The sequence below is a fragment of the Ambystoma mexicanum genome, chromosome 7p (assembly GCF_040938575.1).
Source record: "Ambystoma mexicanum isolate Mex_15411 chromosome 7p, UKY_AmexF1_1, whole genome shotgun sequence".
NCBI classification, from domain to species: domain Eukaryota; kingdom Metazoa; phylum Chordata; class Amphibia; order Caudata; family Ambystomatidae; genus Ambystoma; species Ambystoma mexicanum.
In genome coordinates, this window is record NC_090939.1 from 283,549,235 (window position 1) to 283,576,801 (window position 27,567).

Below are 27,567 nucleotides of genomic sequence, written 5' to 3' on the forward strand. Positions count from 1 at the left end.
CGTCCATGTTGAGTTGGATGAGCATCAAGTCCATGTGTCAGGGGTGAGTGATTCTGATGTGGACACTGTAACGCTCACCTGATTCCCGCAGAGGCGCCGGTCTTGACTGGGTGAATACCGTATCTTCAAAGGTGATGTGTAACACACGGTTGGCTCTTTGGGCTGGACCTCTGTGCACTGTATGTCTGACTCGAAGAGTAAGATGTCTGCAGATAGAAAATATGGGATTAATGAACTGGGTTATTGGGTGTCTCTCTCTTCTTCCCTTTCTCTTCTCCTGTAGAACCCCAAAGGTTAACGCTCTCACCTTAGGTAAGTGAACGCCGTGCTCTCCATCTGCCTCGGGGCAGGGTGCCGTAACCAGTTTCTTCACTGGATAAGGGTGCAGGCCTCTTGACTTCTGAGGACTTCTGTCCGTCGTTTACTGCACGAAAGGTAAGTTCCGAGCATTTCAAATGTCTTTAAAAGTCTTTTGTAATGATGTCTCTTGTTTTGCAGGGTTCCGGCGATGGCGGATGACGGGCCGAAGTGAGTTGAGGATGGAACCCGTGTGAGGGATAGAAGCGCCTGGAAGCACGTAAGTAAGCGCTTGTTGCCTGCTTCACGATGCGCACTAACTGTCCTTTTATCTTGCAGGTACAAGTTCGGAGCTGCTGAAGGGTGCCGGAAAACCCACTGGGTTCGGCGTGGGAAGGAGTAATGGCACGTGAGTATTAAAGTTACCCAATGTCTTTAAACGCACCTTCTTTTGTCTTTCAGATGCGGGATGCAGCGCCGAAGGCCTCCGGAGCGTGCGCAGAGTTGGTAAGCTTTTGTCTTTCAGATGCCGGAATACAGTGCGAAGACCTCCGGAGCACACGAAGAGTAGGTAAGCCTTTGTCTTTCAGATGCCGGAATGCAGCGCGAGGCGTTGGTGACAGCCAATGGACCAAGTAAGAGATGCGCTGTCACTGAAGACCGTAGTGCTAACCTGTTCTTTCTTGTCTTTATAGGTGTTGCTGAAGACTGGATTCAGGATGGTAAGCCTTTTTCCCTTAGGCCCAGGATCAGATGCAGAAGACACGATGAGCGTTCTGCTGCAGAGGATGCAGAATAACGCAAAGCAAGATTCATCCATCGGGTGTGGTTTAAATAGCCTCCTGTAGTGCTTAGGTGTCTCCTTCCACAGCCTCGCCTAGAAGAAAAAGAGTTCCTGCTTTCCAGAAGAGTTCCAGTGTTCTGAACCTAGGGAGTGGCCCACCCAACAGGAAAAATAGTCCCAAACAGAAGAGGATCAGAGGCTCAACTGGCAGGTAAGTAAGCAGCATGGTCTGCTGCAGGTAAGTCCACCCAAGCATTATGAGCCCGGCGCTTCTGGGACTGGGCATATTTATGAGCTTGGTGCCACTGGCGCCAGGACAGGGTCCAAAAGGTCCCAATTGGGACTGATTGGCACTCAGAACCTGGGTTATGGGTCTGCTTCCAAGGGAGTTGGGTAAGTCCTGACCTTTTGGAAGCAGAGATCATGACAGACACTCCTCTGTCCGCGACACCTGCACTGAGGGATCAGACAGTCTTGGTTCCTCCGCCCGTGGTGGATCGGGACGCAGGGTCACCCTCCACACCAGTCACTGATGTGCCTGGGACATCACGTCGACGGGGGCCTGTAGTCGTGCAGCCGCGGGCAGTGCCAACACAGCGAGGACCCCCGGTCCTTGTGTCCCACAGAGTTCAAGCCCGGCAACGCGGTCGCCGCGCGCAACCGCATTATACTGAGTGGGAGCAAGACATGACTGGCAATTCCGAACGGCAGGGGGCAGCAATGGAGAACATCGCTGAGAGCATGGAGCGTGTGGCCCGATCTGTGCTCCCCCCTGCTAGGCAGGTGCTTCTCCAGCAGCAGGCGGCACGGTCCACGGCCCCCTCGCTCAGGCTGGGCATGGCGGCCTCAGACAGGGCACGCCAGGCTGAAATGTCGTCTCTGCGTCAAGTAATTGCTGCTCACGCAGAGGCGCACATGGATGCCCTGAGGGAGGAGTATGCTTCCCTCAAATCCACTCTGGGTGTCCTTATGATGTCCCAGAGGCAGCGGACAGAGGAGAGGTTTGCACAGCTTGAGCGTACCATCTCGGCTGAGCTACAGGCTTGCCGGGAGGTGCAGCGGTTGTCCAGCCAGGCCTTGCAGGAGGAACTCTGTGTTACACGTGCTACCTTGCAAGAGGAAGCACGTGTGTCACGTGAGGTTCTGCATGCAGACCTACGTCACATCGCCACACAGAACCAGGCTCACCCGTCCGGCAGACTTGCTGCCGACGAGAGGCAAGCTGTGGCTAGGCGTGGCCAGGCTACTGTGCCACGTCCTCCTTTCCAGGATGAGCCAGACTCGGACGACCACTATCTCCCCCATAGGTTGGGCTGTGCAGGCGTTGAGCCCATGGAGGTTTTTTTTTTGGCTCAGCATCATCGCATGTGGATGTTGAGCAGCACCCTGTACCTCCCCCCTCCTGGGTGCCTCCCCTCCCCCCCAGTCATATGTGGCCATTTTTTATTTTTCTTTTAGTTTTTTAGTTTAGTTAGTTAAGTTTCTGTTTGATAGTTAGTTTAAATAGGTAATGAGGTTTTCCATAGTTAGTGTAATTAGTTAATATAGTTTAAAATTGCTTGTCTATGTGCTTTCATGTGACGGTGCGGTGCTTTGTGGCTTTTGAAGGCATCCACTGTCTGTTCCAGCTGGGCTCTTCAGGCTTGTCTTGTGTATGTGTTTGCTGCTTGGGGTCCTTGACTCACATATGCCACTCCTGCCTCCCTTATCCATGGGCTCGCAAGGATGGTTCAGTGTCATAACCTTTTACACAAGGGCTTTGGGCTGTCATATCTGTGGCATGTCTGGTGCTGTGTGACTTGTGTTTACACCCCTAGTGGGGATGATTTTGGTGTTATTGTCCACTGTTCAGCTTTTGCTAGATGGGGTGTTTCATGATTAATGTGTACATTCATTGCTATGCATTGTGTAGTATGTTTCTTATCTTTACTGTACACATGCTTGTTGCAATTCATGCCGTAGATAGTGTTCCACACTTTGGATGTGAAAGACGGACTGATGGTGTGATTTCTGATGTGACTCTCTGACATGGTCAAGTAATGAGATGCCTGAAGAGACACACACAGATGACTTTGAAGCATTAATCATGTGTTTCATGCCCTTTCTGCAGGGGGATGAGCCTCCAGAGCACCTTTGCCAGCAGACATGGCCCATTGGACGTCGGAATTCTGGACATGTTTGTTGGTGCCCACATGCACATGTGTGCACAAGCAGAGACACAGGGATTGCAGACCTACATCCTAGAACTGCTGACGTGTTCCAAGGAACTCCAGGCAAGGTGAGCAGCACAGGGGGGCCACAATACAGCAAAGCTTGCACCAGGCAAGTTGCACATGCAGGCTTAGTCACAGCACTGAGGGTGAGCTTGGACGAATATTGGTGTTGAAGCACACAATGCAGCTCAGATGTGTTGGTGGACTGATGGCTGTTGATTGTAAGATTGTCTGGGACACCTGCAGGGGCAGTGGCACATACCCTCCGGTACACCAAGGTCCATTGAGGCACTTGTATCAACCATGTAGCCTTCCGAGACATGGAAAGGGGCAGCTCACAGGGACATACAGCAAGGGACATACTCGGGTGCAGTGCATTTCATTTCCATGTACATTTTGATAAATGCACTGCCAACTTTGTTTCGTTTATGGTGGTACACAACTTGCTCTGAAGTCATGGCTTGCTATATGGGTATGTCTGCTTACCCAGGGAACATTGCATGTTGTGTGAATTGTGACACATTGGTGTTCCATTTGCCATGCACCCACCGGCGGCTGACTTACTGCATTGACTGTGTATGACCCATCACAGGGGTAATGTTATATATGGGTACGAAGCATCTACACCAGATTGTCTGCTTGTAGAGTAGTTTGTTGCTATGGGGCATGTGTGGTGGTGTGTTTTTGTGTAATTGGCACGTACAGGTTGTTGACTGTGGCTCTCTTTGCAGCATTGCAGTGCTCCTGTAACCGGACCTGAGAGTTTGCAGGCAGGAGGCCAGCACTCAAAACCAGAGCTAAGTGCCTTGTTGTTTTTCTTTCAAACTGCTCTGCATAGGCTTGCTGGGGGGTGCACTAATGCATGGATGAATGTGTAATTCAATTTGGTATGTTTTTTTCCCCCTAATCACCCGGAATCCTATGCAATTTTGAACCCTGTACCCTCTACCCGGTGTTCCTGCTTCCCGTACCTATCCAAGCAACGTTCCCTAACCCTCTTTCCCTGCTGGGGTTGCGGATGCCTGTGTAAGCCCCAAACTTGCAGGCGCCAAAACCCTAGAGGGTGTGGTTGGTTCGTGCCACTCCTAAGCCTGGACTACAGAAGGCCATGACAATGATGTCCAAGTTTGTTTGGATTGTGTATGTGTTCATGCAGGTAGTGCATTTTCGTGCATTCACTGCTTCCCTCTCCTGCCACTCATTACAGTTATCCAGTGTGCCAACACCTGTCCCGACTGCATATCCCTGACCCTCCTTCCTCACCAGGGTCTCAGGGGCCTGTGTGAGTTTGACCTTGCAGGCACCCGGGACACAGTGGGGGTGGTTGTTTCGTGACACTCCCGCGCCTGTACACGGGACCTGTGACAGTACACATCCGTTCATGGTGCATCATTCTATGTTATGTACCACACATGGTTCACGTCCTGTTGTGACATTGTTTTACTGTGCTACCTTGGATGTTGCATCATCGTGGTAGTACTTGGCCTTTGTGAGGTACTGCTACGTCGAGTCATCTACTGGAGGGTGTTCTGGTTCGTTTTTCTGGCTTGGATTTTGTGATTTTGGAAATGAGTGTGGATTCTGAGGGTGCAGGCACCTTTTTACACACAAGGTGGGAGATGGTGACGAAGGGGAAAGGTGATCCTGTGGCCAGGTGGAATTGAGGGTTGAAGGCTCCATGACCCAGGTGCAGTTGTTCAGTGGGTCATGGTCATTTGTGAGTGAGGGGGGGTTGTTGTTGATAGTTGCCTTGCCCTGCAGTGTGATGGGAACCCTGACATTGTAATGGTGGTATCCTATGTACATGTTGTGTTCTGTTGATCAATGCCTGTTCATGTGTTGTGTTTACCCTTCAGGTGGGAGGGGATAGTTGTGGTTTGACATGCTGGGGTGTACACATGGTGAATGTTCACATGTGATGTGTAGAGAACACTGATGGTCACTTGATTGCACATGCATATGTTGAGTGTATGTCCTTGCTGACCCACACACTTGCACTCTGATGCACTACATGTACAACCACCCTTGCATATCCACCTGTACACTGTTTGCCTTCTGGTGCCCACTGTGTCCCTGCAGCACATGTTCTGTGACCAATTATGGATCCTGTACATACCTAATTTGCTTTTTGATGTGGTCTGTCGCTTAGATGTGATGCTCAGGGTGTGCATCACACACAATGGCTGTTCACTGTGCTGTGCGCTGAGCAGTGTGTTGCAGGAGTAGGACTGCACACAGAAGCTGCAGTGTTGATTTTGCAATGCACAATGTGCATGTAGACAGGCATTCATTGTTATGTTACTTCTACAACTCTTGTAATGCATTTGGAAATGACTTATTTTGGGTGGGAGGTTGTTGGTCAGTCATTTCATCTGATTCCAGGTCAGGCATCATTGTCTGATGCCACTGTACATTTTGGACATGGCAATGTGTACCTTATTGTTACTGTGTTGGCGTATGCGTATTGTTTGCCATGTCATGTTGTGGTTTGGGAGGGTTTGAGTGACATAACAGTGATGGCCATGGCCTGTTTTGCAGGTGTGTGTGATTCACACCTTGCATGTCAGGGTCATCCGCTTCTCAAAGCAACTAGCTGGGGTTAGATCTCTCTCCGCGGCAGGGCCTTCCCTCTGGAACAGCCTTCCTGCCTCACTGGAACTTGAGGAGAACCATCTCCGGTTCGGGAAGCACCTCAAGACCTTCCTCTTTGCTTCTGCTTTCTCTCTGCCTCTCCCTTGCTAAATTCTTCACTGGAACTGCACTGGATCTGCAACTGGGCCACTCTCACCGACCTCGGTCCCTGGCCCAGCCACTCTCCACTTGCACTGCCTCCCTGGCAACCCCTGCACTGCGGGACTGTCTCTCTATCCCTACAGCCCCCCTTCCAAGCACTAGTCTGCACTTACCTTTGCAGTTGCCACCAGCTGGCCTATGTATTTGTTTTTTGGTCTACTTACCCTGTACTGCACTCCCCCCCTTCCCCTTGCACTTTTCCCTTCCCCCTACCCCTGCACTTGCACAATCTAAATGACACCTGGCCTAGTAGTACCGTTGTCTGTCTTCCCTTGTTCCCCCCTCCCTGCCTCATCGTACCTTGAAATACTCTTGTATAGGCCATATCATGTCATGTCATATGTGTGCCTTTTGGTCACACAGGATAGCTTGTGTTTAAGTAGCTAGAGATGCAGGCAATGTGGCACTTCCATGGCAATTATCTCAGGGTGGTAGGGTTGTGACAGTTGACTGTCTCTTTGTCATCATCGATTGTCACCTGGTATGTGCCAGGCCTGTGTGCACTCCGCAGGGGTGTGAGTTTAGGTGAAAAATGTGGCCACAAGCTGGGTCCGGGCTTCCTCGCCACGTGCCCTGTCCCCTCCCATGGGCAGCACCTGTGCCTGTGGTTGGGGAGGTGGGGGCACCACCATGTCCACCGGGACGCCCTGCCGTGTTGCAACATTGTGCAGGACACATGCTGCCACAATGATCCTGCACACTACTGGTGGTGCATAGAGTAGCTGCCCGACAGAGCGGTCAAGGGAGCGGAAACGTGACTTGAGCACTCCGAATGTGCGCTCCACTATGGCCCTGGTTGCAATATGGGCGGCGTTGTATCTTACCTGGGGTGGTGTGGTGGGGTTCCGGATTGCCGTCATCATGTGGTTGCTCAGAGGGTAGGCACTGTCCCCTGGGGAGGTGTAAATGGTTGTGATTATTGGGGTTTGTTTATTTGTGTGTGTGTGTGTGTGTGTGTGGCATGCATGCATGTGCGAGGGCATTTGTACTCACCTAGGAGCCAGGTGTCGCCATGCTGCCCAGCTTCTAGGGCCCGGCTCAGGGCGGACATTCTGTATATGAAACTGTCATGGGTGGAGCCAGGGTAGTTTGCATAGACAGAGGTGATGATTCCCTTTGCATCGCATACCACCTGTACATTGATGGAATGCCAGTGCTTGCGGTTTCGGTAGATGTGCTCAGTGGCCCTAGGTGGACGTAGGGCCACAGGGCTGCAATCTATGGCACCGAGCACTTTGGGGAAGTGTGCCACCCTGAAAAAATCAAGGACAATGGCCTGCCTTTCTGCGGGTGTTCTGGGCATGTATATGTGCCTGCAGACTGAGGGGCGTGCTGTCATGATTGCCAGTACCTGGTGTAGGCAGCGTGACTGTGTGGCCTGTGGAACCCCCCCCCACTATGGCAGTAGTCCGCTGAAATGACCCAGTGGCCAAAAAATGCAGGACATTGAGCAGCTTCGCCAAGGGGCTCGATGCTTGGGAGCAAAGGGTGGGGGATGTAAGGTCATCTTCCCACTCCCTGACCAGGTCTAGGATGATGTGGGGTGGAAACCTATACCTGCCATAGACCTGGTCGTCAGGCATCCCAAAAAAGGCTTGTCCGTGGTGTGAAAATGCGTGCCCTGGCTATTCTCCTCCTCCTGCGGTATCCCACGATCAGTGCTGCGACAAATGGGGCATTCATCGTAGCTGTATATACGTGTTTGTTGTTTGCGCGCACTTTTATACTGTGCACGGGGACGCTTCCGCCTGCCTTCATATGGCGGACGCGTTGACGCCTGTGTGCGTCTTTTGCAATGGGTGGGTTTCCCGTATTCAAATCCATGAATATGGGTTGTTGGCGTGCGTGTGGGCGTTCCGTGTAGTTCCCTGCAGTACTTCCCCAGTTACGCCTTCTTTTTCACGCATTATTCCCCATTCTGCGTGTTACGCCCACTGTTCTGCCCACTTTGGTTGTGTGCGCCGCGCTATGTGCGCTTTTGCTGTGCGCGTAGCGCACGCCGTGTGTGCCTGCGTGCGCCATGGCAGGATTGGGCGCACGGACAGCGGGAAACACGCACAGCGTCTTCCTTGAATCGCACACGTGCACGTGCGCTGCGTTTCTCACGCTTGCGCTACCTTGCGCCTGCTTGCGCTGGGATTTTCGGCACAGGTTTGCTCCATGAATCGACCCCTCAATTGCTTGAATTATGTTCTTCTTTGTGGCCTCCCTTCTCGAGTCCTGTAGAGTCCTGGAGAGCAAGCTGACCCCCAGGACCCAAATAGAATCTAGGAGATAGGAAGGCCTGGAATGTGGCTCTCCCCCCCACATGCAGCTTGCTAGCGTGAACAGAAGCATTTCAACAAAGATTTATGTCTGCAGCCTTACAAAATTGCAAAATGTTGCTAAAACAAATGTTTGAGGTGTCAAACTCGTCACAATTGTCAATCATCGTGTTCAGTTCAAAGGAGATGTGCAAGGGGCGGTTTTTGATGTGACACTACTGATTGTAAGATGTTAGTTTTGTATATATGTAACTGATGTTTGTGTCTCGCTCTCTTTCATCTCCCGAGGTCTGTTAGACACACCTCGCGGGGCGTGTGACCAGTTGGCCAACTGAGACTATTTACTTTGCAATAAACCCTAGCTTTTGGGACTACAACCTTGTGTCTGGTGTATCAGTTCGTGTGTGGTGACTGTGCCTTGTTTCCACATTCGAGGGTCCTTCAGGGACCCTTCAAGATGGCACCTGAATAGGGACCCTCCCCCACTTGTTCCATCGTGTACGTTGCAAAATAAGGAAGGCGGTGAGAACGGCGAGGACGGGAACGATCAAGCCGGGATGAAGAGGTGTTCGGGGCGCCCCTGCGTAAGCGATGAGACTCCTTTCTGCAGCTGATCCCTGATCGACGTGCCCGGCCAGTCAACAAGGAGGCGAGGGTCCCGAAACCAGGCAGAGCCGAGATACGCAGACACAACGTCATTGGTTGCGTCAGTATACGGACGAATTGTGTCTTGGAAAGCCAAATTGACCAATCAGGTGAGTCGTGCCCCGATTCGTAAGTAATCCTGATATTGTTTGAGAGTTGATTTTGCAAAATCAAACACCCAGAGTAAGTTTGATTAACCAAGGGTAAGGTTAAAACATGCCTGGGGTATTGTCCACCCTAGTGGGGTTTTTCCGCTGCGGTGGACAATCTTTGGAAACTGGACAGGTTGTACCTCCGGGGGGAACGCCGGCTTATGATATGTGTGTGAAATATGGTGTGGGAGCGATAATGTTTTGTGAAATTTGGCATAGGCAAACCAGAAAGCATGAAGATCTTCAGTGGCCGAGGAATGGGAGTTTTGAGATGGACCGAACAGATAACCTGGAAAAGGTTTTGATAAGTAAAAAAACACGCCCCGCAGAACTCGATATCCTTAGAGATTGGAGGAGGGAAGCGATGGTCCGATTTAGAAGTAGAGAGAAACATGCGTGCAGGCATAAATCGAAATCAGAAAAGGAGAAGGAGCAGTGGAGCAATAGCTTGAGGTAAGCAAATAGGCGCGACCAGTTAAATATCGAGAAAATATATCCACAAAGAGAGTTACACTCATCAGACGAATTGATAAATAAAATATTAACTGAAACGAAACAAGGCCCGAGAATAGAAACTAAAAAGACTACGTCAGTAGCTGCTGCTCAACCCCTCCCAACCCCAGCACAGCCACAGGCTGCATCAGTAACCGCGCAGCCCACTAGTCAACCCGCCCGAGTGTTTCACAATTACCACAGCCCCAGCAGACATCTCTCACTTACAGTGCCCCCTCCGCACCACCTGCCCAAGAGGGTGTCTCCATCCCGACTGCTCCCCCAATAAGCGAACCTGAACAAAGTGAATGTGTGAGAGTGACCCGCAGCGTGATCAGAAAGGAGAGAAAGCGAGAGTTGCAAGAGCAGGCGGAAATGTATATAGACGAGAATGATGAGTCGGCCACGCTAGCGTCGATGTATGACTTCAGGAGAAGCAATGAAAGACAGGTATTGTTGGAATGCATGGGGGAATATTTGTCGACACAATGGAAAAAGTTAATTGGGAAGTTGCCGCCACAATGATTGTTGGATTTGAATGCATTAGCCCGTTGAAGAGAGATGAAGAAATAAAAGAGCATGTGGACCGACTTTTTGACCTTAAGAATGAACTTAATGAAGAATATTCTGATGTACTTGCCATTCCGGGGTGTAGTAGGAAAGATATTGAGAGGGGTAGGAAAGAAACGGTACCCAATAGACAGCAGTGATTCCTGCCTCCACCAGGGCAGACAGGTGATAGACAAAGACTACGAGTGTGTATACGAGAGACAATGAGATGGATGTTGAGCCCTAGGACTTCCGTGGGGGAGATAAATGAGATATGCAATGAGTATCCTGTGCAAATAAGAATAGAAGCCCTGCGGACGATAGTAGGGGTGTTACTCCAGCAAGTATCAGGACCAACAGGGGAAGGGGAAATGCACAGAGCAGGAGTAATTTGAATATATGCACGGAGGGCCCTTTGGATTGCGTGTATTGCAGAGAGGAAGGACAATGGCAAGCGCAATGTCCACATTTACAAAATAGAGGTGGGTACGGTCAGAGAAGACAGCACAGAGGGCACCCAGGAACAATTGGCCACAACAGAAACCATATGCAGCAGCACCAGAATAGTCAAGCCAATGGAGCACAGAATCAAGGCCAGGCTCTGAATCAAACTACTTTTACCCAGAATCAAAATCATCAGGGTATGCAAAATGGAAATAGAGGAAGAGGCGGGAACATTTTTGATACTCAAACGGGTGCATACTACAATAATAACAGTGACTACACTTCAGATGATGTGTTTTTACCCCAATAGGACAGCCCAAGAAAGGGGTCGGAACAAGTATCTATTCCCGTGAATCATAAAGGACCCTACGTAGAAATGAAAGTCGGGAATGAAGAGCATAGATTCCTCGTAGATATGGGGGCACAAAAGTGCTTGATAGACCATCACTTAGTTGCAGAGATACCACTGTCAGGGCATAACAATATTTAAATAGGGTTCGCAGGTACCCCAGTGACTAATCCTGTATCCCAACCAGTAGCTGTAACATTAGGCCCATTCACTGAGTACTGTCCATTCCTGTTAACAGAGAATTGTGGGGAGGATCTTTTGCTATTAAAGTTATTGAAAAAAATGAGTGCAGTTATTCACTGTACACCAGATGGAGTGTTTTTAACTATTTCACCACAGAATGTACCAGTGTCAGAATTTTTGTCCAAGCCTTTGCAAGGAGAATTGAGTGACGTGCCAACTTATATATGGGCAATAGATGATAATGAGGTGGGATGCTTGAAGATAGAACCAGTGAAGATTACATTGAAAGAGGGAGTAACGTTGCCGCATATTCCACAGTATATAATTTCAGCAGACGGAGAGAAAGGATTGAAAAGTATTGTGTCTGATTTGGTAAAATTGGAAGTGATTGAAGAGATTACAGGCAGCATATGCAACAGCCCCATTCTTCCAGTGTATAAGAAAGGAGGTAATGAAGTACCATATCATTTCATAATTGATTTGCACGCACTAAACAAGATAGTAGATCCCCAATTCCCATTGGTTCCGGATGTTACCACAATTTTGACAATGATCCCAGCTTCCGCAAAGTATTTTAATGTTATTGATTTGAAAAAATGCTTTCTTCAGTATTCCAGCCCACAAAGAAAGTAGATATCTGTTTGCTTTCATGCTAGGAGGGTGATCGTTTACTTTCACGCGCATTCCTCAAGGCTACACAGAAAGCCCTAGCATCTATAGCAGAGCATTAAAAGAACAACTAGATATGCTAGAGCTACCAACAGGTTGTGTATTGCTACAATATATAGACGATCTGTTCACTGCAGCAGACACATAGGAGATTTGTAAAGAGAGTACCATTTTACTATTAACACACTTAGCAGCGCATGGCCACAAAGCCAGCTTAAAAAGGTTTCAGTATTGTCGAAAGGAAGTGGCTTATTTGGGTTACTTACTTTCGAAAGAAGGGAGAAGACTAACGCCGGAAAGAATAGAGAGCATTTCTGGTATGCCTATTCCAAAAACACAAAAAGGAGTCAGAGCTATAATAGGCATGGCTTCTTATTGTCGGCAATGGATAGTGAATTTTGCCTTAATTGTGAAGCCGATGGTGGAGTTGACAAAGAAAGATGTTGTGATGCCCTTGCAGTGGAATGAAGAATGTCAGAGAGCATTTGACTTGCTAAAAACTGCATTGTGTTCTGCTCCAGTTTTGGGGAAACCAAATTATGAAAAGATTTTTAAATTGTTTGTGCATGAGAATGACGGCTGCACGTTGGCAGTTCTAACACAGGAACAAGGTGGAAGAAATAGGCCATGCGGCTATTTTTCTTCTGCGCTGGACCCTGTAGCGCACGCACTACCACGATGTTTGCGAACTGTTGCAGCGACTGCTGCATCAGTGAAAGAAACAGAAGGGATGGTATTGGGGCATATCTTCATTTTGATGGTACCACATGCCATAGACGTTCTACTCAATAGAACACAGACGCAACACCTCACCTCTGCTAGATTGACCAGATATGAAATTGTGTTGTTTGCACCCCACATCCAAATTATGAGGTGTAGCGCTTTGAATCCAGCAGAATTAATGCCAATGCCCGGGGAAAACCTTGGTTGAAATGAATCACCCCACCATGATTGTTTAATGGTTACTGAGGAAGAAACAAAAGGGAGAATTGATTTAAGTGATACCCCACTAAAAGAACCAGATGGAGAACTGTTTTGTGACGATTCCTGCTTTAAATTACCTGACGGCACTTCAACCGCCGCATATGCCATCACCACGTTAAAGAGTGTTGTGGAGAGCAAAAGAATCCCTTACAACTCTGCACAAGCGGCAGAAATAATAGCATTAACCAGAGCTTGTGAGATAGCTGAGAATCTGTGCGTGAATATATATACTGACAGTCAGTAAGCCATTGGCGTGGTTCATAACTTTGGCCGACTCTGGGCTGAGAGAGGTTTCCTAACATCACATGGGGCTAGAATCCAACATGATTGTACGATTGCTGTCTGCACTCTCGTGTCCAAAGCACCTAGCAATAATGAAATGCGAGGTGCACAAAAAGGTAACATGTAAAGTGGGAGAGGGAAACGCGTTTGCAGACAGAATTGCGAAACAAACGGCCAATGATATGAGTACAAAGATGTTTACAGTACAGTCTGAAGAGGTGCCCTGCATGATAGAGAATGGAATTGCTACTGTCAAAGAGATGCAGGCGGAAGCCACTGTTGATGACATCCAAGGGTGGGCAGAGGGCTCTGCAGAATTAGATCTGGAGGGTTGTTGGGTGCACAAGAAGAGCGGGAATTGGATGTTGCCAAATGCCTATGTAAATGCAATGGTCACAATGGCTCACAGCCCCACTCATATCTGTGCGAAGAAAATAATTCAAAATCTAGCCACAGTTTGGGAAAATCCACTCATAAAAAAGAATGCCGAGAGGTTGGTACACAATTGTATCATGTGCCTACAACACAATGTGGGGAAGGGAACGATGACTCCAACGGGGAGTTTTGGCCCTCCCTCTATGCCATTTAAGATGATCCATTTTTATTTCATCGAAATGGAGAGATGCCAAAACTTGAAGTATGTCCTGGTGGTTATATGTGCAGTCAGCAAATGGGTGGAGGCATATCCATTGAAAGACTGCACTGCTATAAGCACGGCGAAAGTGATGTTAAAGGAATATTTCTCCCGTTTTGGCCTGCCCCATCTTATATGGTCAGATAATGGTCCGCATTTTGTAGGTGCAATAGTACTACAGATTTGTGCAGGTCTCGAGATCGATAAGCGATTCCATTGTTCGAGTCATCCGATGTTGGCCGGTCTTATTGAATGCCACAACGGATTCCTGAAATCTAAGATTAGCAAGATATGTGCAGGAAGCAAGTTAAGTTGAGTAGATTCGTTCCAATAGCACTATTATGCATGCGAACATCTGTGCAGGCGAGACCTGGGCTCTCCCCATATGAGATAGTCATGGGGAGACCGGCGAATGTTTGGTGTGCACCGCAGCCAAAGAAACTGACAAAGTTGAATACCCAGTGCTCAGCATTTATTGTAATCTCCTGATTCAAAAATTGCGTTTGATTCATCAGCAGGTGCAGGAGGCGCTACTGATCAGATATACTGGCCCGGGACATGCACTGGAACCAGGTGACTGGGTGCTGCTTAAAATTTTTGAACGAAAAACATTGTTGGCACCCAGGTGGCGTGGTCCCTATTTGATACTCCTGACAATGCAGATGGCCATTCGTGTGGATGGGCGTAAAGCGTGGATCCACGCCACCCATGCAAAAAAGGTGCCGTCACCATCTGAAAAACGAACTGATCGAGGCGACCGTAAAGAAACAGTGGTTCCAGAAACGAAAGAAACAATTGCCAGTTCTTTGCCACAGAAACTGCCTGATTCTGAAACAAAGCCTGATGAGATGGCCATAAAAGATGAAGTGCAAAGAATGCCCCAACGTTGTCCAGCAGATTCTGCATCACTGCTGGCTGACACCAAGTGAATACCTCTGTGGCGCCCATCATCCTCTGTTGCGCCAGGGCCTGCATCGTAGCCTGGGCGCCCATCATCATCTGTCATTGTGACCCAGGCTGACTCCAAGCTTGAGTCTCGAAATGCACCCGCACTATTCGTTGATCACACGGTACCAGGAGCAAGGCGGTACAATCTACGAAGTCGGAAAAAGGAGTGATCAAATCTTCATTTCATCAATCTTTTGTTGCCTCTGTTTCCTATTCTCGAATGAAGTAGGAACCGGAGGCCTAGAGGAGAGCAACGTGAGGGTTGTGCAAGTCACACAACCCAAAAGCGAGACTCCTCGGTGCAAACTTCAAATCCATGTGTCCTGAACCCGAGCAGACAAGCGGGGCGCACATGGTACAGAAGGCAATTGATAACTGCTCTGAAGTTCTTTAAGCAGTATACTAACGCATAAGAGATCTTGCCCAACGTGTAAGCAATCCAGGATGCTGAGAACTGGCAGAATAGACAGTTGACATTTATCGAACTCATTGACATTCGGACGAGTGCCGCGAGGAGAGATATCCACAACGAGAATCGCTGAGGAAGAAGGACCGTGAGAGAAGATGCCAGAATTAGCGTTTTCCCCTCCTGCACCATTGCTGACAATGCTGATAATGAATCAAACATAGAAACTGAAAAATTGCATAAAACAAGTTACCAAAAGAATTGCATGCTGACCTTGACAATAATCATGTGCATAATGAGCATAATGGCCCCAGTAATAACAGCACTGGTACTGTGGTATTTAGATGAGATGCACCCTTTAGAAATTCTCCTACCAAATAGGAACATCTCCACCACCGAAAGCCCCGCTTATGTAATTACTTGCACTCTGTCCCCAATGGAAGAGAATCATATAGAGGGTTATGGAAATAATACATTACTGCAAATTATGAACATGACACATTCAATTTTGAAAAAAAACAACTGTTTGGTGTGTGCTCATTTGCCAGAGCATGGTGGCAAATGAATAGGTTGGTACGTGCAGCCACTGACATTAAGTTCTGCATGCAGTGCATCTCTGAGTACATTGTATCATGGAAAATGGAATAAAAGTGAAACGGGTCAATTAGATAGCACAAACATGAATGAATTCGAAGAAATTATTATGAGACCCATAGGTTGCTCAATATTTCATAAAGCACGGATGATAACACCAAAAGCTATGCCCAAACCAATGCCACAAGATAGACTGTCTCCACCAGAAAAGTCATCTGTGATCGTATTTGTCATAAGATCGGAAGGAAATAAAGATGCAGTGCCCCCCTCTTATACAGTAAACTACAGCCCACGTTCTGTTCCTTTTTGTTTAAAAAAGAAGGGCTCCTATTTTGTAGGACATTCACTAGATGTATAAATACAGCGATTATTAATAGGGAAGTAGAGCCAGTGTATGTAGGTGACCCGGTGTATTTCATATGTGGAGATAAAGCGTATCCTTAGTTACTTAGAAACTGGGGAGGTACATGCTATTTAGGACTACTGTTCCCAGGAGTGTTTTTCTTAGAAACAACAGACATAGCCAAAGTATCTAGACCTAGGCCATGAAGAAGTAATGAAGACAGATTAACAGCAGTAGATGTAGCAAAATCATTAATACCATTTTTGGCCCAAGCAATAAACTCCTATAATATTCGACGATCATCCAGAATCTTAGAAAAAACAATAAACGGAACAACAGATATATTATACAACATGACGTTGGAGGAGAAAGGGGTTAGATAGATGACACTGCAAAACAGAATGGCTCTTGATGTAATCCTGGTTGATCGTGGTGGTGTTTGCAAAATCGTGGGATCAGCGTGCTGTGTATTTGTAAACGACTCCTCTCCCACAATTTTCGAGGCAATAAGAAAATTGCATGTATTAAGTTCTGAACTCCATACCCAAGACGGGGGTTGGGATATAAGTTCCTGGTTCTGGGAATTATTATATTCATGGGGATGGAAACTATTTGCGCTTCTGATAGCAGTACTAGGGATACTCATGACATGTTGTTGTTGTATACACTGCCCACCTGTGATATGCACCGAAATTAGTGAAAGATGTGTACAGATGATAGAGAAAAAGAGCACTAGTAGATCAAGTATCCTTGGTAGAGAAGAGCCAAAGACAGTCAAAGAATTCATGTCTATTGACATAGGTGACAATGAAGAGGAAACTAAAAATATGCAAGATTCAGAGCCTGATTCAGAATCAGAATCTGAAACAGACACGTGGCCGGAAGAGGATGCAATGTACGGATGAGACGTTTGGCATACGGCCAAAAGGAGGGTTTGTCGATCCAGAAAAACAGACAACCCTCGATCATGCGTAAATGTACTTGTACTATGTTGGCCGAAAACCAACCGTCTCATAAACCAACCGTCTCATGGTCTTAGTGTCAGTAATACATAAGCTTGTCCGAAGTGTCATTTTAAGGTGACAGAAATCACCATCTTGTTTTCTCTAACGTCTGCTTATTGCTTTCTGTTCTAAATGCTTCGCTGACATGATATTCTGCTTTACCAGTGTCCAATGCAAGGCCAAGGGAAATATGCTGAAACATAACGTAGCAACCCTGATAGAAATCCCCAGTCTCCTCCCGCGTGCTATCCTTGAAAGAGGGCAGCAAGGCATCCTATTAAGCCCACAGGTGCCAGTGTGTCTCGAAAAAATAGTGAAAATACTCGGAACGAACATTAAATTGCTTGAATTATGTTCTTCTTTGTGGCCCCCCTTTTTGAGCCCTGTAGAGTCCTGGAGAGTGAGTTGACCCCCAGGACCCAAATAGAAACTAGGAGATAGGAAGGCCTGGAATGTGGCTCTCCCCCCACATGCAGCTTGCTAGCGAGAACAGAAGCATTCTGTTCTTTTCAACAAAGACTTATGTCTGCAGCCTTACAAAATTGCAAACTGTTGCTAAAAAAAATGTTTGAGGTCTCAAACTCGTCACGATTGTCAATCATCATGCTCAGTTCAAAGGAGATGTGCAAGGGGTGGTTTTTGATGTGACACTACTGATTGTAAGATGTTAGTTTTGTATATATGTAACTGATGTTTGTGTCTCGCTCTCTTGCATCTCCCGAGGTCTGTTAGACACACGTCGCGGGGCGTGAGACCAGTTGGCCAACTGAGACTATTTACTTTGCAATAAACCCTAGCTTTTGGGAATATAACCTCGTGTCTGGCGTATCAGTTCGTGTATGGTGGCTGTGCCTTGTTTCCCCATTCGAGGGTCCCTCAGGCTAATGTCTAGCAGAAGGACTCCCAGGACTCCCCTTGTGAATTTGCATATTTAAGTAACTTTGGGTCTCACCCTAAGTTACTAGGGGAATCCAGACGTGGACCCCTTGCTCACTATTCTTAGAGAGGCACAGCTCCTCCCTACTGATGAGGTCCAACCAGACTGAACCATGTGTCTTGGGATGCTGTTGGTACTCTTGTTCAGAGGAAAATTGCCTAGCATTTTGGTGCTGGACTGCCCTAGGCCAGGACAAAGACTGATATGTTTGGTATATTTCTTCTCTGTGAAAGATAGTGAGCTTAAGCCTCTCGTAACCAGCACTAATGTCTGGCAGAGGGACTACCAGGACCCCCTGTGTGAATTTGCATATTTAAGTAACTTTGGGTCTCACCCTAAGTTACTAGGGGAATCCAGACGTGGACCTCTTGCTCACTATTCATATAGAGGCACAGCTCCTCCCTACCGATGAGGTCCAACCAGACTGCAACACGTGTCTGGGGATGCTGTTGGTACTCTTGTTAAGAGGAGAATTGCCTAGCATTTCGGTGCTGGACTGCCCCAGGGCAGGACAAAGACTGATATGTTTGGGATATTTCATCTCTGTCAAAGATAGTGAGCTAAAGACTCTGGGTAAGTCTCTCATAACCAGGACTAATGTCTGGCAAAGGGACTCCCAGGACCCCCTTGTGAATTTGCATATTTAAGTAACTTTGGGTCTCACCCTAAGTTACTAGGGGAATCCAGACGTGGACCCCTTGCTCATTATTTTTAGAGAGGTACAGCTCCTCCCTACTGATGAGGTCCAACTAGACTGAAACACGTGTGTGGGGATGCTGTCGGTACCCTTGTTCAGTGGAGAACTGCCTAGCATTCCGGTGCTGGACTGCCCCAGGGCAGGACAAAGACTGATATGTTTAGGATATTTCTTCTCTGTGAAAAATAGTGAGCTAAAGACTCTTGGTAAGTCTCTCGTAACCAGGACTAATGTCTGGCAGAGGGACTCCCAGGACCCCCCTTGTGAATTTGCATATTTAAGTAACTTTTGTGTCTCACCCTAAGTTACTAGGGGAATCCAGACGTGGACCCCGTGCTCACTATTCTTAGAGAGGCGCAGCTCTTCCCTACTGTTGAGGTCCAACCAAACTGAAACATGTGTCTGTGGATGATGTTGGTACTCTTGTTCAGAGGAGAATTGCCTAGCATTTCGGTGCTGGACTGCCCCAGGGCAGGACAAAAACTGATATGTTTGGTATATTTCTTCTCTGTGAAAGATAGAGAGCTAAAGACTCTTGGTAAGTCTCTCGTAACCAGGACTAATGTCTGGCAGAGGGACTCCCAGGACCCCCTGTGTGAATTTGCATATTTAAGTAACTTTGGGTCTCACCCTAAATTACTAGGGGAATCCAGACGTGGACCCCTTGCTAATTTTTCTTAGAGAGGCACAGCTCCTTCCTACTGATAAGGTCCAACCAGACCCAAACACGTGTCTGGGGATGCTGTTGGTACTCTTGTTCAGAGAAGAATTGCCTATCATTTCGGTGCTGGACTGCCCCAGGGCAGGAGAAAGACTGATATGTTTGGGATATTTCTTCTATGTGAAAGATAGTGAGCTAAAGACTCTGGGTAAGTCCCTCGAAACCAGGACTAATGTCTGGCAGAGGGACTCCCAGGACCCCCCTCGTGAATACCCATGGGTGTGCCCCTAGTGTATTTTTTTGGGCACCTGTTTGTGACCCACAGAGCAGGGTACGGGCTGGTGGCAGCTCTGTGCTGAAATGACTGGTGCCCTGAGCATCCTCCATTTTGGGATGCCCAGGCCCTGTCATTGGAATCGGTAGATTCCTGATGGAGACACAATGGCCCCCATGGCCTCTTGCCTTCCATCACCTGTTACCTTGATCTTCCTGAAGTCCTGGGAAGCCCTGCCTCTGTCCCTTCCCCCTGACTGGCTGTTGGGTGGAAGTTCTGTATATGGTAGTGTGGGGAAGTGCCGACCAGACTGGCTGGAGCCTTCTCAACAACCGTATGTTGTGGGTACGCCTATGGGTGGGACGTGGGTGAATGGAGTGTGTGTTTGTCAAATATACATTCTATGTTGTGGCTGTCTAGTATCTGGTGTTTGACACAATGGTTGAAACAGCGCTGCCCCAAACCGGTATGAATGCAGCTTGAAGTGTTGAATGGCTCGGTCTTGTCCCAATACACATAACTTCTTGTGAGTGTCTGGAGAGAAGTGAATGGCCTGAATACCTTGTGTGCCTGATTGGCTGCCTGCCTGCATGAATGCCCGTAGTCGTGATTGGAGGCTTGAGTGTGACCCAGCGGAATGAATGGGAGATCAACAGTATATCTGGGGACCTCTCTCTGCTAGGAATCGTGTTCAGAAGCTGAAGTCCACTACGATGAGTAACTGTAGTAACTGAAGCTTAAACTTCAGCCCTGCTGGACGAGAAGAATAGCTGTTGCTCTCCTTCACAATCTGAAAGCTGTGGTGCCTCAAGAACTGACCCAGAGAGTACCTGGTAAGGCACCCTCTTCCTGAGCTATGAGGGACCATCATGCACAGCTGATCTTTGCCTAAGCTCCCTGGTAGACAGACCTTCGACAGGCTGCCGACCCGATACAGGGATTGCTGCGGAACTTAAGGAGAAGCGCCCGGACTGGAGCCGCCGTGCTCCCATTGCCTAAGAACTTCATTGATCCAAGGACGCTCTCATCTGCATCGTCGCCACTGTATCCTTCCGGAGAAGGCCTGACCGTCGACACGCCGAGGAGCATCCATCGGTGGGTTTCCCGCCACCCAAATACCACAGAGACGCCGACGACTCGACGCCCTTTGCTGGCCACCGTTCTTCCACTCTTTGTGGTCCAGAACTATTGACATCAAGGAGCCCCGCACGCCTCTTCCTTGCAGGACGTTTACGCTTCCCCATCAATGAGCACCGCTAGGAATGACGCGGCCACTTCACCGTCGTTGCTCGACATGTTCTCCGTTGGACATTCGACGACCCGTGACTCCTGCCTTAAAGGGAGGGCAGTCAAGAAGGGTTGTCGATTTCCCCGACGAGGAACGCTACAACGCCAGGTACTTTGGGGTTGCAGAACTATTGGAAAGTGTAGTGTGAACAATATATGGACTGGGCTTGTATCTTTCTTCTACAGGTTGCCCAGGTGGGGGGATCTCCACACAGAGCTGTGTTTAACAGTAGTTACCAGTATTCTGCCCATTGCTCAACCAGCTTGCTTTCCTTCCTCTTTCTACTGCTGGTTTTCTCTTTATTTGATCTGTGTGTCATTCTGACCGTATGCATCTAATAACGTTAGTGGTACCACTTTAGAATTGTACATATTTACCATTGTTGATTTTCGGAGTACAAAGTGAGTTATCGTGATCGTGTATATGACCTTGAATATTAATTATATAAAGACTGTGTTTTAACCAATACAGTGTGTGGACATTCCTTCGTGGTTGCTTGGGGGCTACACTGTACTTAAGAACCAGCTCGCATCACCTCCCGAGACGCTAGGCCTTGATTGCTCGTCCGTTGCTACCGTAATAGAGAATCTTGGCAGGGTCTCTGTGCCTCACCTCTACCATATAAAGAGCGGATGTGCAGACCCCCCCTCCGGTCTTTACAGCTTGTGGCAGCGGTGGGATGCTTATGGTTTTAAGACTCAGTGTATACCCGTGCCACTTACGAAGGATATCTGCACTTTGTTAAATTAAGGTTTATTTGTGTACAAGATAACCACATTACAAGCAATGTAATTTATTGCGAATGGTAAATTGACTCGGATGAGCTTAGAGGCTCTCCAGAGTGCTTGTGAAGCCACGGAATTAGACTTTGTGGATAAGTCTAGGGCTGAGCTGATAGCTGCCCTGGTGGACTACCAGATCGATTGTGAAACTCTTGAAGGGGGGGATGTAACCAATGAGGACTCTACCCCGGGGGTTGTTGCCGAAACCGATTCTGGGAATGCCATCCTTCCTGCTGCCTCTGTTCCAAACCCCAGCAGTTCTTTAGAGCTTGAGTTATTAAGGATGAAGTTGGCCTTTGAATATCGCAAGTTGGAAATAGATGCTGAGCTCAAGAAAGAGGAGTTGGCACAGCAAGTGGAACTCAAAATAGGGATCTTGAACTCAAAGACAAGGACACTGAATGTCAGCGAATCCAGCTAGAGAATGCTCGAGTGGAGACTTCAGTCGGGAGTGCCAGGTCCCCAGCAACTAATTTTATGAAAGATTCGGTTGGTGAGTATGCAGAGGGTTCTGATATCCTCCAATGGATTGAAGCGTTTGAAATGGCTTGTGTAATCCACGATGTTGATAAGAGAGATTGGGCTAAGTGTTTGTTAAGCAGAGTGCCTCAAACTGGATATGACTGTATTCAGAAACTGAGTTTGAAAGAAAGGGATCAGTATGAGTGCATGAAGTCTGCCTTAATAGCCAAGTTTGGAAAAACGCCTACCCAATACCTTAAACGGTTGAGGGATTTTAAGAAACGAGAGAATGTGTCTTGGATTGACTGGGTGAGTGCTGCACACATGAACATGATTGGGTGGATTGATGGTTACAAAGTGAAAACGTTTGTTGAATTGTCTCACCTCTTGTTTTTTGAGCATTTTTCGGAAGCCTGTTCACCAGAGCTGCGTCAGTATGTTGCTGACCAGAACATTTTGGACCCCTTTAAGCTGGCTAGGTTGGCTGACAAGTGGGTCTCCCACTGGGTGTCCCATAAGGACTCCAGTGGGAAGGACAAGGACAAAGAAAAGGGGGCCTCAGAAAGTTGCGGAGTCCCAAAAGCAGTCACAGTCGGGTAAACCCAAACCTTCCTCTCCGAAGACCCAAAAATCTAGTGGGGATAAGTCTGTTGTGGGTGGGAGTAAGAGTAGTGGTCTGTCTGCTGCAAAGCAGGGTCCCAGTGGCTCCAGTAATGTACCCCGCACTCCTGGCACTTGTTGGGATTGTGGGGCTCCAGACCACCGAAGGGGTGACCCCAAGTGTAAGGGTAAGGCACTTGGAGTCCAGGCTGTCAGCCTGACCTATCCCTACTCCGTACCTGAGGTGGAGGCCACCGTCCTCCCCTCCTCTACTGGGATAACCTTCGGTGCTCCTGTAGAGATTTCGTTAGTGTCCCTTGGGGCCTGGGACCAGTATGCAGAAGTACTGGCGACTATCCCGCAAAACACTCATAGGTTTTTGAGAAGTGTCCTCTTGAATGGCCAGCCTTCTACTGGTTTGAGAGACACTGGGGCAAGCATGACAGTGGTGGACAGGACCCTGCTGAAGCCAGAGCACTATGTAGGTGCTCCTCTGAGAACCACCAGGTTAGCTGGTGGGCCTCCCAAATTATTACCTGTAGGCTTGTCAACATTACGATTGGAGACAAGACAGCAAAGCTTTCGGTCCTGGTTCAGGACAACGTGCCTGCGAACATCTTGTTAGGAAACGATTTGGTCGAGTTAGGGATGATGACGGATGGTCTACCCATGGCTGCTGTGGCAGTCACCCGATCGCAGGTCACACAGGGTCCGGCTGCGAGCCTGTTATCCTTGCCGACGGGAAAACCCAAGGCATGAAAGAAATGGAGGAGTAAGAAGGCCACCTCTGTGGAGGGAGCCCCTGCTCTTCCCTCTCTTCCGACAGCACCCATTGGGATCCATGCTCCGGACGGGCTGGGTCCAGTGGGGAATCCCGTCTCAACCCCTGTGGGAGAAGAGCCAGAAGACTTTCCTGTGGGAGAGGCTCTTAACCCGGAGGATCATCCCGACCTTCAATGCTTGTTAGCTGAAGGGGGACCCTCCCGGGCAGACTTCTGTAAAGGACAGAGAGAGTGCCACTATCTCGAGGGTCTGAGGACACGATAGGTGCTGCCAAATTTGTGAGCACCTTCGACCTTACCTCAGGCTATTGGCAAATAGCTCTGATGGACCATGCCAAGGGAAAGACAGCGTTCTCAACACCAGAGGGACTCTACCAGTTTAGAGTCATGCCTTTCGGGTTGAAGAACGCCCCTGCCACTTTCCATAGGTTAGTCAACCATGCGCTCAGTGGGCTGGAGGCCTTTTGTGTGGCTTACTTAGACGACATTGCCGTCTACAGTTCCACTTGGGAAGAGCATTTGACGCATCTGGAGAAAGTGTTGCAGGCGTTGAAAAGGGGTAACCTCACTATCAAGGCCATCAAGTGCCAGATAGCTGAGGGGAAAGTCACGTATCTTGGTCATGAGGTAGGAGGGGGTCAAATCCAACCTCTCCCCAGTAAAGTACAAGATGTACAGGACTGGGAGACTCCCACTACTCAAACCCAGGTGAGAGCCTTTTTGGGCCTCATTGGGTATTATTGCAATTTCATGGCAGACTATGGACCCATAGCTGCACCCCTGACAGCTCTGACTTCGCCCAAACACCCGAGGAAAGTTAATTGGACGGAAGACTGTCAGAGGGCCTTTGATGGCTTGAAAAGAAGTCTGTGTAGGGCACCTGTGTTGTGTGCGCCTGATTCCAGCAAACCCTTTATCGTTCAAACTGACGCCTGCAACACCGGAATTGGAGCTGTCTTGTCCCAGTTAGATGACAAAGAAAGGGAACACCCGATCATATTCATCAGTAGACAACTCAGGGTAGGGAACTTATGTGGGCTACTGTTAAAAAGGAGTCTTTTAGTATAGTTTGGAGCCTTAGGCATTTTAGGCCCTACCTTACTGGGTCTACCTTCAAGGTCCAAACCGATCATACGCCCCTTAAGTGGCTTACGCAGATGAAGGGTGAAAACCCAAAACTGCTAGGGTGGTCCATTAGTCTGCAAGGGCTAGACTTTACCATTGAGCACAGACCAGGGAAGAGTCACGATAATGCATATGGCCTTTCCAGAAGGTATGTTGACCGTCTGGATGAGAGTGTCTATCCCGTGGGAGATTAGGCACCCTCCACCTCAGTCTGGGGGGGGCGACTGTGATGCTGGAAATGCACATATGGACAGGGCCTCCGTATCCTTGTCCTTTACTGCTTTTTATCGTGTGTTCTGTCATGTTTTCCGCACAGGAGTTCATGTGGGACTCCTGGCGGTGCAGCTCTCTCTATTTTGGTTTGGTGAACAGACCCATGGGATACCCTTATGGCACCCATGGGTAGGGGTACAACCCTGTGCCCCTAGTGTATGTTTTGGGCACCTTTGTGTGACCCACAGAGCAGGGTACGGGCTGGTGGCAGCTCTGTGCTGAAATGACTGGTGCCCTGAGCGTCCTCCATTTTGGGATGCCCAGTCCCTGTCATTGGAATCGGTAGATTCCTGATGGAGACAAAATGGCCCCCATGGCCTTTTGCCTTCCATCACCTATGACCTTGACCTTCCCCAAGTCCCGGGAAGTCCTGCCTCTGTCCCTTCCCCCTGACTGGCCGTTGGGTGGAAGTTCCGTATATGGTAGTGTGGGGAAGTGCAGACCAGACTGGCTGGAGCCTTCCCAATGACCGTATGTTGTGGGTACTCCTGTGGGTGGGACCTGGGTGAATGGAGTGTGTGACAAATATACATTCTATGTTGTTGCTGTCTAGTATCTGGTGTTTGACACAATGGTTGAGAAAGCCCTGCCCAAAACCGGTATGAATGCAGCTTGGAGTGTTGAATGGCTCGGTACTTGTCCCAATTCACATAACTTGTTGTGAGTGTCTAGAGAGAAGCGAATGGCCTGAATACCTTGTGTGCCTGATTGGCTGCCTGCCTGCATGAATGCCCGTAGTCGTGATTGGATGCTTGAGTGTGACCCAGCGGAATGAATGGGAGATCAACAGTATATCTGGGGACCTCTGCTCGGAATCATGTTCAGAAGCTGAAGTCCACTACGACGAGTAACTGGAGTAACTGAAGCTTAAACTTGAGCCCTGCTGGACGAAAAGAATTGCTGTTGCTCTCCTTCGCAATCTGAAAGCTGTGGTGCCTCAAGAATTGACCCAGAGAGGACCTGGTAAGGCGCCCTCTTCCTGAGCTATGAGGGACCATCGTGCACAGCTGATCTTTGCCTAAGTTCCCTGGTAGACAGACCTTCGACAGGCTGCCGACTCGATACAGGGATTGCTGCGGAACTCCAAGGAGAAGCGCCCGGACTGTTGTCCGCCACTGTCGCCGACCGCCGTCACCGACTGGAGCCGCCGTGCTCCCATTGCCTAAGATCTTCATTGATCCAAGGACGCTCTCGTCAGCATCCTCACCACTGTATCCTGCCGGAGAAGGCCTGACCGTCGATGTGCCGAGGAGCATCCACCGGTGGGTTTCCCGCCCCCCAAAGACCACAGAGACGTCGACGACTCGATGCCCTTGCTGGGCCACTGTTCTTCAACTCTTTGCAGTCCAGAACTATTGACATCGAGGTGCCCCGCACGCCTCTTCCTTGCAGGATGTTTACGCTTCCCCATCAACGAGCACCGCTAGGATCGACGCGGCCACTTCACTGTCGTAGCTCAACCTGTTATCCATCAGACGTTCGATGACCCGTGACTCCTGTCTTAAAGGGAGGACACTCAAGAAGGGTTGTCGATTTCCCCAACGAGGAACGCTACAACGCCAGGTACTTTGGGGTTGCTGAACTATTGCTGAACTATTGGAAAGTCTAGTGTGAACAATATATGGACTGGGCTTGTATCTTTCTTCTACAGGTTGCCCAGGTGGGGGGATCTCCACACAGAGCTGTGTTTAACGGTAGTTACCAGTATTCTTCCTATTTCTCAACCAGCTTGCTTTTCTTCCTCTCTCTACTGCTGGTTTCCTCTTTATTTGATCTGTGTGTCATTCTGACCGTATGCACTCTTAATGAGATCTAATAACGTTAGTGGTACCACTTTAGAATTGTACATATTTACATTCCTTCGTGGGTGCTTGGGGACTACACTGTACTTAAGAACCAGCTTGCATCACCTCTCGAGAAGCTAGGCCTTGATTGCTCATCCATTGCTACCGTAATAGAGAATCTTGGCAGGGGTCTCTGTGCCTCCAGTCTACCATATAGAGAGCGGAAGTGCAGACCCCGCCCTCCAGTCTTTACACAAGGCTATACTCATGTGTGCGTATTCACCCGAACTCCTCCGTCACGGGGTACCACCAACACTGGCCTACACTTCACGTTGGAGCCGCACCCCATTCGAAAGAGTAGACAGGAATTCTGCAAAGACGACTGCTGTAACGGCCACTGGGGAAAAACATTGTTTTGGGACTGGTCGCTGTAGGTGGGCACGGCCCTTTCGTAGAGGCTTCCTGGACATCTCTGCAGGTACGGGGGAGCACTTGGCATCACATCGGGGGCACCAAATGAAGGCACGCCCCCCGAGCCGGAGGAGCCTGAGAAACTTGGAAAGAAAAACCGCAGCGTTTTCCAACACAATAACGTTGTATTTATGTTTGCGGTCGCTTCAAAAACGAACGCAAACATAAATACAACGTTTTTAAAGCTGCGGTTTTATTTCTAAGTTTTCTGGGCTCCTCCAGCCCGGAAAACTTAGAAAAAAAAACGCAGCTAGTGCTTATTTTTTGTAAAAAAAATAAATAGCACTTACCGAGATTCAGCTGCAGCTTTCCTGCTCTGGTCTCCGGTCCCCGTCCTCCGCCTACAGCACTAATGAAGGGAAAGCCACCCAGCGGTAGCCTTTGTTTACTACAGCTGGCTGG